General features: G+C 38.7%; 1 long non-coding RNA gene across 1 annotated transcript in view; it reads left to right on the forward strand.

The window, feature by feature from the left end:
• Nucleotides 1–18,647, forward strand: part of LOC147357619 (uncharacterized) — a 46,115-nt gene extending 27,468 nt beyond the window's left edge. Inside the window, exon 2 of the long non-coding RNA XR_015141470.1 lies at nucleotides 12,839–18,647. This is a non-coding gene — a long non-coding RNA (uncharacterized LOC147357619). The remainder of the gene's footprint in view (nucleotides 1–12,838) is intronic.
• The last annotated feature ends 2,837 nt before the right edge of the window (nucleotides 18,648–21,484 follow it).

Here is a 21,484-nt window from a genome sequence, read left to right on the forward strand (position 1 = left end):
TCCCCCACTTAGGGACTTCCTAGTGCAAAATGCACCCTTCCATTAGATAGATTCTACCCATTCAGCCTCAGGCTCCCAACTGGATGGGAGCCTTGGGGAAGCCTCTTCTGCCCTCTTTAGTCTCAGCCAGGTTCCTTTCTGTGTGTTCTCCCAGAGCTGTTCAGCTTGTTTCAGCTTAAAATTGTGCATTCCACTTATTTAATTAATGTCTGCCTCGGACACGACTGAGCGACTTCACTTTCACTTTTTACTTTCATGCATTGGAGAAGGAAATGGCAATCCACTCCAGTGTTCTTGCCTGGAGAATCCCAGGGACAGGGGAGCCTGGTGGGCTGCCGCCTATGGGGTCACACAGAGCTGGACATGACTGAAGTGACTTAGCAGCAGCAGCAATATCCATAAGACTATGGTACCATGAGAATAGAAACTTATTTTTTTTTCCTTCACCATTATAGCCTTAAATTCTTAGCATACAGTAGGTGCTTAAAGAATATTGTTTGGACAGACAAGACACTCACCCAACTATGTGTCACCAATCCATATAATAAACATGATTTCTTGCTATATAAGACTGCATAAGCAGGCAAGTTTGAGGACAAAGTCCAAAACTTTTAATCCAATTTATATGATCTTTTTTGATTACTTAAAATCAACATTATTGAGGTATAACTTACATGTAAGTTACATGCATTAAAATGAACCCATTTGAAGTGGGCAGTTTTAAGTTTTGACAAATGTATGGACCCATGTCAGCACCACCACCATCAAGGTCTAGAACATTTTCATTACTTAACACGTCTCTTTGCAGTCAGTCTTCACCCGTCTTGGACCTAGGCAACCATAAGCCCGATTAGTACAGTGTTGCTTGTTCTAGAATTTCCTATAAGTAGAATCATCCAGTGTGTACTGTTTGTATCTGGCTATTATTACTCAGTGTTACATATTTGAGATTTGTTCGTGTGGCAGCGTATATTAGTAGTTTAGTATTTTTTTTTGATTACTGAAGAGTAGTCCCTTATATGAATCTATCACAATTTATTCATTCATCTGTTGATGGACATTTGAATTATCTCCAATTTTGGATATTGTGGTTAAATCAGTCTCAAACATTTCTGTACAAGTCTTCATATGAATATATCTTGCATTTCTCTTGGGTAAATGCCTATGAGTGGAATTGTTAGGGCTTAAGGTAAGTGTGTGTTTAACTTTATTTGAAACTGTCAAGCAGTTTTCCAAAGAGTTGTCCTGTTTTGTGCTTCCACCAGTGATGTATGAGCATTCCAGTTGTTCTACACACTTAGCAACATCTGTTATTGGGTGTAGTGGTATCTCATTGTACAGTGGATTTTTATTTTGGTGATGACTAATGATTTTGAGCTTCATAAGCTTACTGGCCATTCATATATCATCATTTGTGAATTGTCTGTTCAAATCTTTTGTGTCCATTTTTAAATTTTGTGTCCAACCTTTAAATTTTAAAGGTTGTTTGTATTCATCATATCAAACTGTAAAGAAAGAAAGAAAGAGAAATCTGTATCTACTGCTATCTCCTAGTCTGTGGCTTTTCTTTTTATTTTCTTAACAGTGTCTTTCAAATAACTGAGCAGAAATTTAAAATTTTGATGGATGTAATATATCATTTTTTATGGTGAATACATTATTTGCCCTGAGAAATTATTGCTACCCTAAGAGTGATAAGGGTTTTCTCTCATGTTTCCTTCCAAAAGTTTTGTGGTTGTAATATGTCTTTTTCTTCTGAATGCTTTAGGTTCAGATTCATTTATTATTTTTAAACTTTTTATTTTATATTGGAGTGTAGCTGATGAATTGGAGAAGGAAATGGCAACCCACTCCAGTATTCTCCCATGGACAGAGGAGCCTGGGGGAGCTACAGTCCATGGGGTTGCAAAGAGTTGGACACGACTGAACACACATGCACGCACAGCGCATCAACAATGCTGTAATATTTTCAGGTGCTCAGCAGAGCGACTCAGCTATACATATGCATGTATCCATTCTCCCCTGAACTCCCCTCCCATCTAGGCTGCCACAGAACATCAAGAAGAGTTCCCTGTCCAACAGTAGGTCTTTGCTAGTGATCCATTTTAAATATAGCAGTGTGTACATGTCTGTCCCAAACTTCCTAACTCTCCCTTCCTTCCATCCTTCCCCCTGGCTATCATAATTTCCTTCTCTGTGAGTCTGTTTCTGATTTGTAATTACATTTGTATCATTTCTCTGATTGATTCTGAGTTCCTTTTTGTGTGTGATGTTAAAGTCAAGATTTATGATTTTCTGCACAAATTCCTGTTATTCTAACACCAGTTTTTGAAAAGTCTGTTTCCTCCATTGAGTTACCTTGGTAATTCAGTTGTTTGAATTAACTGCCCCAAATGTTGAAAAACCAACTGACCAAATAATGTGTGGGTCTATTTCCGGACCTTCTGTATTCTCCACTGATTTGTATGGTTATCCTTACACCAATCCTGCGTTGCATTGTTGGTGGGACTTTATAGTGAAACTGAAACCAATATAATCTTCCAACTTTGTTCTTTATCTAAAATTATACCATATATATCAAAGACTCTTGGCATTTCCATATACATTTTAGAATCTGCTTGTCAAATTCTATAAGAAATATAGACAATTATAAATTTTTTTCCTTTATTTTTTGTAGATATTAGTGGTTCAATTAAAAATGTTAACATTGCATTTTTGATATACACCTCATTTAGTCATGACACACTTATTTTTATACATCACTGAATTCAATTTGCTAATATTTTGTCAAGTTTTTTGTCTATATTTTTGATGGATATTGGTTTGAAATTTTCCCCTGCAATTTCATTATCAATATTGCTGTCCTGTAAACTGAGTTGGTAAATGTTCCCTCTTTTTCTGTTTTCTGAAAAAGTTGTTGTGAAATGGTTATTTATTACAGGTTTGTTAGAACTCACCAGTGAAATCATCTGAGGTTGGACTTTATTTGCGGGAATGTTTTAATTTAAATTCAATCTATTTAACTATATTTTTGTGTTTACTTATACATTTACTAGTTCAGCATTCTTCATTTCTTTATGTTGATCTGAGTTCTCATCTGGTGTCATTTTTTTTTTTCAGTCTGAATTTCATTAACATTTTTTTGGAATGCAGATATGCTGGTGACATTTTTTTTTAGCTTTTTTAAAAAAGCCTTTATTTTGCTTCTATTTTTAAAGAATGGCAACCCTTAATGGCAAGAATTATTGATTGACTTTCTTTAAATGTGTCATTCAGTTGGCTTCTGGCTTACATTATTTCTGGGGAAAGTCTGCAGCCTTTGGATATATCTTTTTCTTCTGGATGCTTTTGCAATTTTCTCATTACCTATGATTTACAGCAGTTTCAGTATGATATTTTTATTTATTTTTTTATTATTATTATTTTAATTTTATTTTATTTTTAAACTTTACATAATTGTATTAGTTTTGCCAAATATCAAAATGAATCCATCACAGGTATACATGTGCTCCCTATCCTGAACCCTCCTCCCTCCTCCCTCCCCATACCATCCCTCTGGGTCGTCCCAGTGCACTAGCCCCAAGCATCCAGTATCGTGCATTGAACCTGGACTGCCATCTCGTTTCATACATGATATTTTACATGTTTCAATGCCATTCTCCCAAATCTTCCCACCCTCTCCCTCTCCCACAGAGTCCATAAGACTGTTCCATACATCAGTGTCTCTTTTGCTGTCTCGTACACAGGGTTATTGTTATCATCTTTCTAAATTCCATATATATGCGTTAGTATACTGTATTGGTGCTTTTCCTTCTGGCTTACTTCACTCTGTATAATAGGCTCCAGTTTCATCCACCTCATTAGAACTGAGTCAAATGAATTCTTTTTAATGGCTGAGTAATACTCCATTGTGTATATATACCACAGCTTTCTTATCCATTCATCTGCTGATGGACATCTAGGTTGCTTCCATGTCCTGGCTATTATAAACAGTGCTGTGATGAACATTGGGGTACACATGTCTCTTTCCCTTCTGGTTTCCTCAGTGTGTATGCCCAGCAGTGGGATTGCTGGATCATAAGGCAGTTCTATTTCCAGTTTTTTAAGGAATCTCCACACTGTTCTCCATAGTGGCTGTACTAGTTTGCATTCCCACCAGCAGTGTAAGAGGGTTCCCTTTTCTCCACACCCTCTCCAACATTTATTATTTGTAGACTTTTGGATCGCAGCCATTCTGACTGGTGTGAAATGGTACCTCATAGTGGTTTTGATTTGCATTTCTCTGATAATGAGTGATGTTGAGCATCTTTTCATGTGTTTGTTAGCCATCTGTATGTCTTCTTTGGAGAAATGTCTATTTAGTTCTTTGGCCCATTTTTTGATTGGGTCATTTATTTTTCTGGAGTTGAGCTGTAGGAGTTGCTTGTATATTTTTGAGATTAGTTGTTTGTCAATTGATATGATATTTTTAATATTTTCCCTTTCTACTTGCTCTTTGTTGGATGTTTTGGATCTGTGGGTTTATAATTTTTACCAAGTTGGGTAAATTTTGGCTTATTTATTTAAATATTCTTTTATGCTTCCCTTTGTGGGACTTTCAATTATACATATGTTAGACTGATTTATATTGTCTTCAGAGTTGATATTGTAAGCAATTTTTTCAATCTTTTGTTCTCTTTCTGCTTCTTGTCTAAAAGCTCACTGGTCTTTTTTTCCCCTGCAGTATTTAATCTGCTATTAAGTAAGTACACTTAATGAATTTTTAATATCAGATATATTTTTCCACTCTGGAAGTTTCATTATGCTTCTTTTTTATATCTTTAATTTATCTCATTACTTTTATGTTTTCTTTAAATCTTCAAACATACACATATTAGCCATTTTAAAGTTTTCATCTGCTACCTGCATTGTTTAATGTCTATTCTGTCACCATTTTTATTGTTATTTTTCAAAATATTACTGATTATGGGTTATTTATCTAGCAATTCTTGGTGTTGGGCAACTGGTATTGGAGATTGTGGTTGTAACATTGTTCAGTTATATATTTTCTTTTAAGGAATGGTCAATCTTCTTTTGGCAGGCCATTAGGTTACTTGTGGAACAGTCTGATCCTTTTAAATAATTTTTAAAAGTGGGCTTATTGATTTTAAAATTTATCCATGGGATAATTTAACCATAGCTAAGTTATGACCATTCTCAGTATCTATTGAACGTCCCCAAGAATCAACACATTTTCTGCACGGGGGCTGGTTGGAACTTGACTATCTCCTAGCCTCATGTGAGCTCTAGAAAGTTTAGCTTTCATCTGATCAGTATTTGTTCTTTGCCTGACCTCATACCATTTCTTCTTGAGCATGTGAAGCTTAGTACTTAATGAAAGACTCAAGAGGATTGCTATGCAAATATCTGGATCTCCTTCCTTCTTAGATTCCTTTTCTACGGTATTCTATTCCACAAATTCTAGCTACCTCAATCTATTGAAACTCTGATCTCTATCTCCTCAGTTTAGCAAGACTACTGTGCTTTGCTTGGGCTGCTTCTCTCCATACTGTGACCTTGAAAATGATTTCAGACAGAATGCCTAGCTTACCACAGGACTCGTCTAGCTTGTATGTCTTTTCTTAGGGATCACAATCAAGCACTGCCTCTTTTCTAATGTCTGAAAATGACAGTTTTCTTTGCTTTTGTCTAGTTTTCTAGTTATTTACCATAGGAGGGCAATTGATACATTTTTAACCAGGTTACATAACAGAATTCTCATTTTGTATGTATTCTTTTAAAGAAATGACCAAAAGTATAAAACATTACAAAAAATGAAGATTCAGCACATTCATTAGTACACAATTGTTCTAATAATCCTTTTCAACTAGGAAACAAGATTAGTGGACTTAGTCATAATGAACACTAGCCTAACCTTTCTCTTTATTATTTAATAATATTTTTGAGGATTCTGCCTATATGATGTTTACTATTAAGCTGTTTCCAGAATTTTTCTTTTCAATTATGAAAATATTTGTCTATTTCTAGTCTTTTGATATAATAATATTTATAAATAGCATCAGTTTATTTATAGAATGCTTACTTTGTGCCAGGCAGCATGTTAAGTATTTTATGTACATTATCTTTTTTATTCATCACAATGCTATCAATTTCTTCTGTTATCTTTACTAGGTAGACACTAGACAAAGGAATTGAGAATAAGATATATAAGATAACACCCAAGGGACTCAAATAGAAAAAGGTGGAGCTGGAATTCAAATCAAGGTAGTTTGCTTAGAAAATGCCAGATTAGCCACTGTACGTTATCCTTAGCATCACCTTTCTCAATCTTAATGATTTCTCAGAATTTGTATTATAATCAAGCTTCTTAATTCTTCTTTACTTCTAAATATCATTTGCGATACCCAAGGAATGGCAAATATGAGCAGCAATATGGGGGATTTTAGTGTTTATGGAGTATGTTCTACTGATTAATTCACTCCATCTCTTTCTAGTCTTAAGGCATTGCAGGCAAGCGGAACAGTATGTAAGACAGCAACAGAGACACAAAACTGTGGAACTCATTAATTCAAATGCAACATGGGGATGTTTCATGGCAACTTCAGATGGATGTTGTGAGGGTAAAAAAAGAGGAAACATTTTGGATACATAAGGGACTAATTATGAGAATGTGCATTTAAAGTTCATGGTTATATTTGGCAAAACAATGAGTACAACACCTGCATGGATTTAATTAGTGCTTTTCTTGTGAAGAATGGAAAGTACTTAAATATACCATAGAATATTATTGTTAGTGGTTTTAGGAGGGGAAGTCATTCACCAAACAAGACAGACAAGAAAATCGTGAGACCCAGACAAGAGCAATATGTTAGAGGCAGAGGAGACCCAGAGTGAGGACAGATCAGCCTAACTCCTCTATTTTAAGATGAAGAAGAATTTGCCTGACAGATGGGAATAATAAGAGCTGGAGCAAGGGCATTCCAGGCTAATGGAACAATATGTATAACAATACAGAGGCATGAAACAGGCCACATTCTTTTTGATTTATACATATATGTATATAGACATACATATATATTCACAGACCAGTCAAATAAGGTTAAAAATCTTAATTTTCTTCCCCAAAGGGTTTATAACATAGACAAATAGATCAAATTGATCAACTGTAAGCATGGAAAGAGAGTATCACTAATATATGATAGAGATTTGATGAGATAACTATCAAATAATAGTAAGTGAATATCAAGCTGTGTGTGTGTTCAGTCATGTCTGATTCTTTTGTGACCCCGTGGACTGTAGACTGTCAGGCTCCTCTGTCCATGGAATTTACTTGCCTGGTAAATTTATAAATAGCATCAGTTGCAACTCATGCAACTGGAGTGAGTTGCCATTTCCTACTCCCAAGATCCTTGGGATCTTCTCAACCCAAGGATAGAATCCACATCTCCTGCATTGGCAGGTGGATTCTTTACCACTGTATCACCTGGGAAACCCTACAAGTGAATGTCCCTTGTAGGAATGCAAGCACACAAGGGTGTGCTAAATGCCAAATGACTAATGCCAATGGGAAGACAGAGCAGAGGCTATTCATTTTGGGTAGCATGATTAGAAGAGTCCTTGAAAGAGAAGTGGGGTTGATCTAGACTTTGAAGGGTAGGTAGATTTTGGGAAGTAGATGAGAGAAGGTGTCTCAAGAGAGTGAAGAACAGTATAAGCAGAAGCAGGCAGGAGAAAGGCATATTCTGAGGCAGGGAGAGATGCATATAGAGAAGGGGAGACCATGAGGTAGGCATCACTAGATCATGGTGTGCCATAAAAGCTAAGTTAAGTTTTAAGTTTGTCCTGTAGTATGTGAAGGATCCTCAAAGTGTTATGGGCAACATTCATGGTCTTGTTGTTCAGTTGTTAAGTTGTGTCTGACCCTTTGTGACCCTGTGGACTGCAGTCTGCCAGGTTTCCCTGTCCTTCACTATTTGCTGGAGTTTGCTCAAACTCATGTCCATTGATTTGGTGATGTCATCCAACCATCTCCTCCTCTATTGCCCCCTTCTCCTCCTGCTTTCAATCTTTCCCATCATCAGGGCCTTTTCCAGTGAGTCTTCACATCAGGTGGCCAAAGTATTGGAGCTTCAGCATCAGTCCTTCCAATGAATATTCAGGGTTGATTTCCCTTAGGATTGACTTGTTTGGTCTCCTTGCTGTCCAAGGGACTCTCAAGAGTCTTCTCCAGCACCACAATTTGAAAGAATCAATGTTTTGGTGCTCAGTCTTCTTTGTGTCCAACTTTCACATCTGTGCATGACTACTGGAAAAAACCATAGATTTGACCATACGGACCTTTGTTGGCAAAGTGATGTCTCAGCTTTTTAATATGCTGTCTAGGTTTGTCATAACTTTCCTTCCAAGGAGGAAGTGTTTTTTAATTTTGTGGCTTCAGTCACCATCCACAGTGATTTTGGAGCCCAAGAAAATAGTCTGTCATTGTTTCCACATCTATTTGCCATGAAGTGATGGGACTGGATGCCATGATCTTAGTTTGTTGAATGCTGAATTTTAAGTTAGCTTTTCTACTGTTCTCTTTCACTTTCATCAAGAGGCTGTTTAGTTCCTCTTTGCTTTCTGCCATACAGGTGGTGTCATCTGCATATCTGAGGTTATTGATATTTCTCCGGGCAATCTTGATTCCAGATTGTGCTTCATCCAGCCTGGCATTTTGCATGATGTAATCTGCATATAAGTTAAATAAGCAGGGTGACAGTATACAGCCTTGACATACTCCTTTCCCAATTTGGAACCAGTTCATTGTTCCATGTCTGGTTCTAACTGTTGCTTCCTGACCTGCATACAGGTTTCTCAGGAGGCAGGTCAGGTGGTCTGATATTCCCATCTCTTGAAGAATTTTCTACAGTTTGTTGTAATCCACACAGTCAAAGGCTTTAGTGTAGTCAAAATCTCCTGGAGAAGGAAATGGCTACCCACTCCAGTATTCCTGCCTAGAGAATTCCATGGACAGAGGAGCCTGGTGGGCTATAGTCCATGGCATCACCCTCATTATTTATGGACTAGGATGAGTTATAAATAATGTGACACATTAAAACAATTCTTAAAATTCTTGGGACTTCTCTAGTGGCCCATTAGGTAGGAATCTGCCTTCCAATGCAGGGTGCATGGGTCCAATCCCTGGTTGGAGAACTAAGATCCCATATGCTAAGGGGCAGCTAAGCCTGCATGCCACAACTAGAGAAAAGCCCAAGCCCTGCAACGAAGAGCCCAGGTGCCACGACTAGCACCAAATAAATAAACATTTAAAAACACTTCTTAATCAGTTAATATGTGTGAGGATACAGCAGTGAGCAGAAGCAAAGCCTCTACTCTCACAGAGCTTAAATTCTAGTAGGAGAAGTGTGTGTGTGTGCTCAGTTGTGCCTGACTCTTTGCGACCCCATGGACTGTAGCCCACCTGGCTCCTCTGCCCATGGGATTTCCAGGCAAGAATAGTGAACTGGGTTGCCATTTCATCCTCCAGAGGATATTCCCGACCCAGGGATTGAACCTATGTCTCTTGCATCTCCTGCATCGGCAAGCAGATTCTTTCCCACTGGGCCAGCTGGGACACCCAACTGAAAGGAATCACATGGGGAGAGAGAACAAGATGGCAGAGGAGTAGGTGGACCTGGAGTATATCTCTCTCCACGGATACATCAGGAATACACCTTCAGACACAGAAGCGCACGCAGAACACCAGCTGAGAGTGGACAGAAGTACCTGACCAGAGGAAAAGAATATATAGACCCAAGCAAAACTCGGTAGGACAAAGGAGCTAGGGGGAAAAACAGGAGTGTTCACAGGACTGGACCTGCCCTCGGAAGGTGGGGGAACTGAAGTAGGGGTCCGATCCCCACACTGGGGCAGTTGTCTGAGTCAGAGGAGAGACATTTAAGGCTGAGAATGAAACAGCTGATCTGTGGCAGCCTAGATGGAGTGAGAATCAGACAGTCCTTGGCACAGCCATATATACCCCAGACAGGGATGCAGATCCTCTGGAAAGCGCAGTAGCTGGGAGCTGGAATTTAGGGTTTGTGGAGCAATTCCTGGGCAAGGGCCGCTGTTGAGTGTGGAGAGATGTATGGAAGGGATGTGAGGGAGGAGATTGTGGTGGGAAATGCCTGTGGAGAAAAGCCAGGCAGTCATGGAAGCAAGGTGATACTGCTGAGTCACAATGGGTGGAGCCATCACCATAGCCTCTCTACCCTGACACGCCAGCCTTGGCAGCTAAACAATAGAGAGGCTGGCCTGAAAGTGAAGTGAAAGTCACTCAGTCGTGCCTGACTCTTTGTGACCCCATGGACTATACAGTCCATGGAATTCTCCAGGCCAGAATACTGGAGTGGGTAGCCTTTCCCTTCTCCAGGGGATCTTCCCAACCCAGGGATTGAACCCAGGTCTCCTGCATTGCAGGCAGATTCTTTACCAGCTGAGCCACCAGGGAAGCCCTATCAAAGGCCTGATGCACTGAACTATAGAGTAGGACCCCACCCAGGGTGCCTGTTTCAGTGCCTGACACGCCAAAATACAGAGTAGGATCCTAGCCAGGGGGGCCCCCTCTATGTGCCTGACGCCAAACAACAGAGAAGGACCTCAGGCAAGGAAGCCCTCTAAATGCCTGTATGGGTGGAGCTATGGAGAAAGACTGGCCAAAGAGGCCTTCTGATCACCAGCTACAAGAGGCTGGAAAAAAGACTCTGATAGGGCCATAACTCCTGGGGCAGAGGCAGTCCGTGTCCGTGCACACTTGGTGCTGCCAGGGTCCCCACAAGCCAAGCAGCTGCGCCACCTTCATGGTCAACTCTCACTGGGGCAGTGCTGCCACAGGGAAAAAATCTTGTGTCTAGGTACACATGGTCACTTCGGTAGTGTCCAACTCTTTGTGACCCTGTAGACTGCGGCCTGCCAGGCTTCTCTGTCAGGGAGGGCTGTTCTCCAGGCAAGCATACTGGAGCGTATTGGCCAATACTGGTTGCCATACCCTTCTAGAGCACTATATTTCCTGCTACCCTAGCCACCAACTCCCCTGAGTATCTGGTGCTGCCAGAACCCCTGTGACCCAAGCAGCTGCACCACCTCTACACCTGGCCCACACAGGGGCAAACCCAAGTCCTCCAGGGCAGCCTCAGGAGCAAACCCCAGTGGATGACACATATGCAGAGGTGGAAATAAAACCACAGTTGAAACCCAGGGACAGTGTGGCTAAGGAAAAAGACCCAAAACCTTCCCACCAGCTGTACAAGCTGCAGGTTATATCCACATAGTCAACTAGGCAGACTCCGTGTCTATGGAATATTTAAAAGGTCATTGAGAGCTCCCACAAAAGAAAACACACTAGTTCTGATAGCTGTGGACAATGGAGGCAAGAACACAGAGGGGTAGGACTAGATTAGAATCTGAGTTGCCCCCATAGCAGGTCCAGAGATCAGCACAGCGTTAGAGGGCATTCTAGGGAGGTGAGGTGGACTGTGACTCCCAGTGAGGGAAAGGACTCTGACAGCAGTGACTCAAGAAAAACATTTATTATTCTTATGTTTTGACTTATTCTTATGTTTTGCTCTGTAGATTCTTTTGGATTTTTTTTTCCTTTTCTTTCCTCCCTACCCCCACCCAGTTGTATTTGTCAATTTTATTGGCACTATGAAATCTAATTAAGCTTTTGTTTTTTTTTTAATTTAATTTTTTTTCTCAGTCACATTTTTTATTGTTATAAACCTCTGCCTCTATATTGGGCTTTTATAGTTCTGGGGAGTTTTCCTTTTTTTGTTGTTGTTTCTCTTTTTTTAATTTTAATTTTTTAAACCTATTATTATTTTTCCTACATTTATCCCTTTGTTTGCTTTTCCTACTGTTCTTTTACCCTTGCAGTTAAATCTTTAATATATATAAATCTTCTTTATCTATCTCTGTTTAACTTTGCATATCTCTTCTTTCTTTCATTTTTCTTTCCTTTCCTCTCAACATATTTGTTAATTTTATTTTCATTGCTTTGTTCCCCACTTGACACCTTGCTTTAGTTTTGTTTTCCAGCTTGTGCTTTAGTTAGTTTTGTTCTGTAGACATAATTTTTGGTTCCCTTTGTTCACTGGGTCAGTCTATTGTATTTTATTTTTCTTGGGCTGTTTTGATTTTGCTTATGGGTATATATGTATATGTGTATATTCAGTCACACTTTTTATTGTTTTTGTAAACTGCTACCTCTACATTGGGCTTTTGCAGTTCTGTGGAGTTTTCCTTTTTTCTTTCTTCTTTCATGGTTTTTTTCCTTTTTTCTATAATTTTAAGTTTTAATTTTTAAAAACCTATTATATTTTTCTACATTTATTCCTTTGTTTGCCTTTGCTACGTTCTTTTCCTTGCAGTTAATCTTAAGTGTATATAAATCTTCTTCATCTACCTCTATTTAACTTTTCATATTTATTCTTCCTTTTCTTTCTTTACTTTCCTCTCAACATATTTGTTAATTTTATTTTCATTGCTTTATTCTCTACTTGGCACCTTGCTTTAGTTTTGTTTTCCAGTTTGTGCTTTAGTTTTGTTCTTAACTGGTAAATATAATTTTTTATTTCCTTTGTTCCCAAGTCAATCTATTTTACTTTATATTTGTTGGACTGGTTTGACTTTTGCTCGTTGGTATTTATGTATATGTGTATATTCCATTATTTTAATTATTATTTGCCTGATTTTGTAACTGCCATTTGGGGTTCATCTTTGGTTTCTTGTTTTTGGATATTTGTTTTAATTTCACTTAATGCCATAACAAACCACTTGTGGAATTTTCGTTCCTGACCAGAGATCAAGCCCTGAGCCTGTGGAGTGGAAGCACTGACTCCACAACCCTAGACTTCTAGAGAACTAACCCGAGGGGGTATCAAATGGTGAAAACTCACACAAAGGAAACCACTGGAATACAAGACTCGGCATCACCCAACCACCAGTAGCACCCTGTGCAGGATGCCTCATCTAAACAACAAACAAAACAAAAATACAAACCCAATCATCAGCAGACAGGATCACCACCTCACTCAGCCTTGGCCTTAGAGGAAAAACAAACAAACAAACAAAAACTCAGCACAAACTTACCCTATACGAAGCTTGCACAAACCACTGGACCAACCTTAGGAGGGCAGAAACCAAAGGGAAGAAAGAATTCAACCTTGAAGCCTGGGAAAAGGAGACCTCAAACACAATAAGTTAAAAAAAAAAATAATGAAAAGGCAGAGAAATACTACACAAATGAAGGAGCAAACTAGAAACACAGAAGTTCAAATAAATGAAGAGAAAATAAGCCAACTACCTGAAAAAGAATTCAGAATAATGATAGTAAAGATGATCAAAAACCTTGGAAAGAAAATGGAAAAAATGCAAGAATCAGTTTAACAAAGACCTAGAAGAATTAAAGAATAAACATGCAGAGACAACACAACTACTGAAATTAAAAATACTCGAGAAGGAATCAATAGCAGAATATCTGAAACAGAAGAACGAATCAATGAGCTGGAAGATAAAATGGTGGAAATAACTTCTGAACAGCAAAATAAAGTAAAAAAAAGAATGAAAAGAACTGAGGATAGTCTCAGAGACCTCTGGGACAATATCAAATGCACCAACATTCGAATTATAGGGCTCCTAGAAGAAGAAGAGAAAAAGAAAGAGTATGAGAAAATTTTTGAAGAGATTATAGTTGAAAATTTCCCCAACATAGAAAAGGAAATAGTCAATCAAGTCCAAGAGGCAGAGTCCCATAAAGGATAAACCCAAGGAGAAATACGCCAAGACACATACCAATCAAACTAGCAAAGACTAAACACGAAGAAAGAATATTAAAAGCAGCCAGGGAGAAGCAACAAGTATCATTCAAGGGAAACCCCATACACTTAACAGCTGATCTTTCAGCAAAAACTCTGCAGGCCAGAAGGGAATGGCAGGATATATTTAAAGTACTGAAAAGGAAAAATCTACAACCAAGATTACTGTACTTGGCAAGGATCTCATTCAAAATTGATGGAGAAATAAAAAGCTTTTCAGACAAGCAAAAGTTAAGAGAATTCAGTACCACCAAACCAGCTTTACAACAAATGTTAAAGGGACTTACACAGTTAAGAAATACAAGAGAAGGAAAAAGATCTACAAAATCAACCCCAAACAATTAAGACAATGGCAACAGGAAGATACATATCAATAATTACTTTAAATGTAAATGGATTAAATGCTCCAACCAAAAGACACAGACTGGCTGAATGAATATAAATACAAGACCCATATTTAGCTGTCTGGAACAAACCCACTTCAGACCTAAAGACACATATAGACTGAAAGTGAGGGGATGGAAAAATATATTCCATGCAAATGGGAAGCAAAAGAAAGCTGGAGTAGCAATCCTCATATCAGACAAAATAGACCTTAAAATAAAGATTACAAGAGATAAGGAAAGACACTACATAATGATCAAGGGATCAATCCAAGAAGAAGACATAACAATTGTAAATATCTATGTACTCAACATAGGAGCACCTCAATACATACGACAAACACTAACAGACATAAAAGGAGAAATTGACAGTAACACAATAATAGTAGGAGGCTAACACTCCACTCACACCAATAGACAGATCATCAAAACACAAAATTAATAAGGAAACACAGGTCTTAAATGATACATTACATGAGATGGATCTCATTGATATCTTCAGGACATTCTATCCAAATGCAGAAGAATACACCTTCTTCTCAAGTGCACATGGAACATTCTCCAGGATAGACCACATCTTGGGTTACAAATCAAGCCTAAGTAAATTTAAGAAAATTGAAATCATATCAAGCATCTTCTCCGACCACAACGCTATGAGACTAGCTATCAATTATAAGAAAAAAAATGTAAGAAACCCAAACACATGGAGATTAAACAACACATTTCTAAATAACCAACAGGTTAATGAAGAAATCAAAAAGGAAATTAAAAAATTTCTAGAATCAAATGACAATGAAAACAGGACAACTCAAAACCTATGGGATGCAGCAATAGCAGTTCTAAGACGGAAGTTTATAGTGATACAATCCTACCTCATGAAACAAGAAGAATATTGAATAGACAACCTAACTTTACACCTAAAACAATTGGAAAAAGAAGAACAAAAAAAAAAACCCCAAAATTAGTAGAAGGAAAGAAATCCTAAAGATCTGAGCAGAAATAAATGAAAAAGAAATGAAAGAAACAATAGTAAAGATTAATAAAACTAAAAGCTGGTTCTTTGAGAAGATAAATAAAATTGACAAACCTTTAGCCAGACTCATCAAGAAAAAAAGAAAATCAAATCAACAAAATTAGAAATGAAAAAGAAAAGGTTACAACAGACAACGCTGAAACAGAAGGGATTATAAGAGACTATTATGGACAACAATGTGGACATAAAATGGATCACCTGGAACAAATGGACAGATTCTTAGAAAAGTTCAATCTTCCAAGGCTGAACCAGGAAGAAGCATTAATTATGAACAACCCAATTATAAGCACTGAAATTGAAGCTGTGATAAAAAATCTCCCCAAAAAAACAAAAGCCCAGGACCAGACGGCTTCTCAGGAGAATTCTATCAAACATTTAGAGAAGAGCTAATGCCTATCCTTCTAAATTTTTTCAAAAATTGCAGAGGAAGGAACACTTCCAAACTCTTTCTATGAGGCCACCATCACCCTGATACCAAAATCAGACAAAGACAACACAAAAAAGAAAACTACAGGCCAATATCACTGATGAACATATATGCAAAAATCCTCAACAAAATTTTAGCAAACAATTCAGCAACACATCAAAAAGCTCATACACCGTGATCAAGTTGGGTTTATTCCAGGAATGCAAGGATTCTTCAATATATGCAAATTAATCAATGTGATACACCATATTAACAAATTGAAAGACAAAAACCATGATTATCTCAATAGATGCAGAAAAAAACCTTTCACAAAATTCAGCACCCATTTATTATTAAATCTCTTCCAAAAAATGGGCATATAAGGAACCTACCTCAACATAGTAAAGGCCATATATGATAAGCCTACAGCAAACATCATTGTCAATGGTGAAAAACTGAAAACATTCCCCCTAAGATCAGGAACAAGACAAGGGTGTCCACTTTCACCATTATTATTCAACATAGTTTTGAAAGTCCTAGCTACAGCCATCAGAGAAGAAAAAGAAATAAAAGGAATCCAGAACAGAAAAGAAGTAAAGCTCTCATTGTTTGCAGATGACGTGATCCTGTACATAGAAAACCCTAAAGATAGTATCAAAAATTGCTAGAGCTAATCAGTGAAGTTAGCAAAGTTGCAGGATACAAAATCAATATGCAGAAATCCCTTACATTTCTACATACTAACAATGAAAAATCAGAAAGAGAAATTAAGGAATCAATCCCATTCACCATTGCAACACAAAGAATTAAACATCTAGGAATAAACTTACCTAAGAAGACAAGCTGTACACAGAAAATTTATAAGACACTAAAGTTTATAAAGAAATCAAAAACATAAGCAGATGGAGCAACATAAGCAGACAACATAACCCTTCCATGTTCCTGGGTAGGAAGAATCAATATTGTGAAAATGACTATATTACTAAATCCAGTCTACAGATTCAATGCAATCCCTATCAAATTACCAATGGCATTTTTCACAGAACTAGAACAAAAATTTTAACAATTCACATGGAAACACAAAAGATCCCAAATAGCCAAAGCAGTCTTCAGAAGAATGGAGCAGGAGGAATCAACTTTCCTGACTTCAGATTACACTACAAAGCTACAGTCATCAAGACAGTATGGTACTGGCACAAAAACAGAAATATAGACCAATGGAACAAGATAGGCAGCCCAGAAATAAACCCATGCACCTATGGGAACCTTATTTTTGGCAAAGGAGGCAAGAATATACAATGGGGCAAAGACAGCCTCTTCAATAAATGGTGCTGGGAAGAGTTGACAGCTACATATAAAAGAATGAAATTAGCACACTTCTTAACACCATACCCAAAGATAAAGTCAAAATGGAAGAAAGACCTAAATGTAAGACCAGAAGCTATAAAACTCTTAGAGGAAAACATAGAACAATTGATAAGATAAATCAAAGCAAGATCCTCTATGACTCACCTCCTAGAGTAACAGAAATAAAAACAAAAGTAAACAAGTGGCACCTGATTAAACTTATAAGCTTCTGCACAGCAAAGGAAACTATAAGCAAGGTGAAAAGACAACCCTCAGAATGGGAGAAAATAATAGCAAGGGGAACAACTGACAAAGGATTAATTTCCAAAATATACAAGCAGCTCTTACAACTCAATGCCAGAAAAACAAACAACCCAACCCAAAAGTGGGAAAAAGACCTAAACAGATATTTCTCCAAAGAAGGTATGCTGCTGCTGCTAAGTCACTTCAGTCATGTCCGACTGTGTGACCCCATAGACGGCAGCCCACCAGGCTCCCCCGTCCCTGGGATTCTCCAGGCAAGAACACTGGAGTGGGTTGCCATTTCCTTCTCCAATGCATGAAGGTGAAAAGTGAAAGTGAAGTCACTCAGTCGTGTCCAACTCTACAGGCTAATAAATACATGAAAATATGCTCAACATCGCTCATTATTAGAGAAATGCAAATCAAAACCACAATGAGATATCACCTCACACCAGTCAGAATGGCTATCATCAAAAAGTCCACAAACAATAAATGCTGGAGATGTTGTGGAGAAAAGAAAACACTCTTGCACTGTTGGTGGGAACATAAACTGATACAGTCACTATGGAAGACAGCATGGAGATTCCTTAAAATCTAGGAGTAAAACCACCATATGACCCAGCAATCCCACTCCTAGGCGTATACCCTGAGCAAACCAAAATTGAAAAAGACACTTATATCCCATTGTTCATTGCAGCACTATCTGCAATAGCTAGAACATGGAAGCAACCTAGATCTCCATTGACAGATGAATGGATAAAGAAGTTGTGGTACATACACACAATGGAATATTACTCAAGCATAAAAGGAACACATTTGAGTCAGTTCTGATGAGGTGGATGAACCTAGAACCTGTTATACAGAGTGAAGGGAGTCAGAAAGAGAAAGCTAAATATCATATTCTAATGCACATATACAGAATCTAGAAAAATGGTACTGAAGAATTTATTCACAGGGCAGCAATGGAGAAATGGGATCTTTCCAACCCAGGGATTGAACCCAGGTCTTCCACAATGCAGGCAGATGTTTTAACCTCTGAGCCACCAGGGAAGCCCTAATGGAGAAACAGACATAGAGAATAGACTTATGGACATAGGGAGAGGGGAGGAGAGGGTGAGATGGATGGAAAGAGTAACATGGAAACTTACATCACCATATGTAAAATAGATAGCCAATGGGAATTTGCTGTATGGCTCAGGAAACTCAAACAGGGGCTCTGTATCAACCTAGAGGGGTGCGATGGGGCAGAAGATGGAAGGAAGATTCAAAAGGGAGGGGATATATGTATACCTATGGCTGATTCATGTTGACGTTTGACAGAAAACAACAAAATTCTGTAAAGCAATTATCCTTCAATAAAAAGATAAAAAGAAAAAAACAAACGTGCATATAACATGTCAAATGGTGGTGGGTGTATGTTGGAGAAAATAGTCCAGTAAGGAATAAAAGAATGATGGTCTGATGTGTATTATTTGTATAAAGCAATCAGGGGGAACCTCTTTGACAAGTTGGCCTCTGGGGAGAGAAACCAGGGAGGGGGCAGGACATACAGCTCTCTATGACCCTGCAGGGAGTGAGAGCTGCAAATAGAATGGATTTGAGGTTGGCATCGGCATGGCATATTTGCAGAACAGCAAGGAGGTCATACATGTGGCCAGGAGATTGTAGTACAGGCAATGACCTTGAGATCAGAAACGTGTAGCAGGAACTTCTCTGGAGGTTATGTGGAAGCTAGTAGGTCATGGAAAGGACCTTGAATTTTGTGCTGAGGGGAAGCCATTGGAAGGTATGAACAGGAGAGTGTTATGATCTGACTTATATTGACGGCATCTTTCTGTCTGCTGTGGGGAAGATAAACTTTAGTGGGAGAAGCCGGGAATCTTGTTGGAAGTTATTACGCTAATGTGCAGATAGGAACACAGGATGGTGGCTTAGATTAGGGCGATAGTGACAGAACTGTTAAGAATTACCTTCTGAATAGTTTTTGAAAGTAGAATTGATGATTTGGATTTTAGGTATAAGAGATGGAGAGATGTCAAGGTTATCTGTAAGATTTCTGGCTTGACAAACTGAAATGGAGATATTTTGGGGAAAAGCAGGCATGTGTGTGTGTTGGAAGTTGTGTCTAAAGTGGATATATTAAATTTGAGACTAGTAAGAAAAAATATCAAGTAGGCAGTTGTATGTGTGAATTTGTGCAGTTTTGAGATGCATTCTATCCTGCAAATGCAATTTTTGGAGTTTTTGGTATCTAGATAGCTTTTAAATCCACAAGGCTGGATGAGATTACTAGGAGAGTGAGAAGGGAAAAAGAACCATGTGTTCTAAGATTGGGAGGTCGAGAAGATGATGAAGAACCAGCAAAGAAACCTGAGCAAGAATAGACAACGAACTGGAGAGATTTGAGGGAGATCCATGGTAGAGGCCAGATGAAAAAAGCGTTTCAAGAAAGAGCAATTAATTATGTCAAATGCCAGTCTTAAGTAATGTGAGGACTAGAAGTTGCCACTAGATTTGACCATTTGGAGGTCCTTGGTGACAAGAACAATTCTCTTGGATGATGGTGACCAAAAAGCCTAGTAGAAGTTGATTCTAGAAAAAAAAAATGAGAGAAGAGTAGAGACAACACAGATGCCAATTATTTTGAGAATGTCTGTTAGGAAAGAGAGCAGAGGAATGGGCGTGATGTGGGGTCAAGGGAGTTTTTAATGGGAAGGGGATTTGTTGATAAGTTTATAGGTTAAGGGGATGATAACAGTCCATTTGAGAAGGAAATATTAAGGAGAGAGGACAGGATTGATGAAGGATGGGAACTGAAAGGGCTGTCCTGGGAGACAGGAGCAGGGATAATTCACTATGGTAAGAAAGATACCGTAGTCCCCTCCACCCCACCACCATCTGAAGGTTTGCTTTTCGTGGTTTCAGTTATCCATGGTCAACTATGGTCTAGAAATCTCAAATAGAAAAATTCCAGACATAAACAGTTCAGAAGTTTTAAGTTGCACACCATTCTGAGTAGGATGATGACATCTTAGGCCATCCCACTCCATCCTACCTGGGATCCCTGACATTGACACAGTCTGTTCTTGACATCTGACCTCAATATTGTCATGACTGATGATCCAGGTTCACCTAGAGCAGATGGTCCTCCTCCTGATGTAGCCTCAGGTCAAGAGCAGCCTGATGCTGCTTCACAACACCTACCTCATTCGTCTCGCTTCATCTCATCATACAGATGTGTTTCTGTGTCATCACAGAAAAGGTGAAGACAGTCCAGGAAGATATTTTGAGACAGAGAGAGACCACATCCACGTAACTTTTATTATAGTCTGTTGTATATTTTCTGTATTATTGTTATTAATCTCTTACTGTACCTAACTTGTAAGTTACATTTTATCATAGGTATGTATGTATAGGAAAAACATAGTATGTACAGGGTTTGGTAGAATTCATGGTTTCAAGCATCCACTGTGGTCTTGGAATGTGTACCCCACAGATAATGGGGATGCTGCTGTTCCAGGCAATGATGTGATTGCGGGTACAACTGCTGCTGCTGCTGCTAAGTCGCTTCAGTCGTGTCCAACTCTGTGCAACCCCATGGACTGCAACCTACCAGGCTTCTCCGTCCATGGGATTCTCCAGGCAAGAACACTGGAGTGGGTTGCCATTTCCTTCTCCAATGCATGAAAGGGAAAAGTGAAAGTGAAGTCGCTCAGTCATGTCCGACTCTTAGCGACCCCATGGACTGCAGCCCACCAGGCTCCTCTGTCCATGGGATTTTCCAGGCAACAGTACTGGAGTGGGGTGCCATTGCCTTCTCCCGCGGGTACAACTAGGTTAGTAGATTTGGTGGTGGGACTTGTAGAAGTTCTGTTTTGATTGCTGCTTCCTCAGTGAAATAAGGAGCAAGGTCACCAGTGGTTAGAGAATAGAGGAGGATATTTGGAGAGTTTGGAAGGAAGATGGTCAATATGTTTCTGCCCAAGTTGAATTTAATATGAGCTGATTGATCTCCCAGATGAAAACACCTAGCAGACAGTTCAAGAAATGTGGCTACGACTCGAGTGACTACAGTCAAGGAGACAGTTGGGCGCCATGTGCAAAGATGTAGAGATTGAAGCCCAGCTAGTAGATGACTTCTCTAATGGACAAACACAAGGTCGTAAGCCTCCACACTGTCCACAGATGGCTGGTAGCATAGGAATCAAGAATCAGTAAA

This window comes from Bos grunniens, chromosome 15 (assembly GCF_055505025.1).
Source record: "Bos grunniens cultivar Pamir isolate PY7600 chromosome 15, Bosgru_T2T1.0, whole genome shotgun sequence".
NCBI classification, from domain to species: domain Eukaryota; kingdom Metazoa; phylum Chordata; class Mammalia; order Artiodactyla; family Bovidae; genus Bos; species Bos grunniens.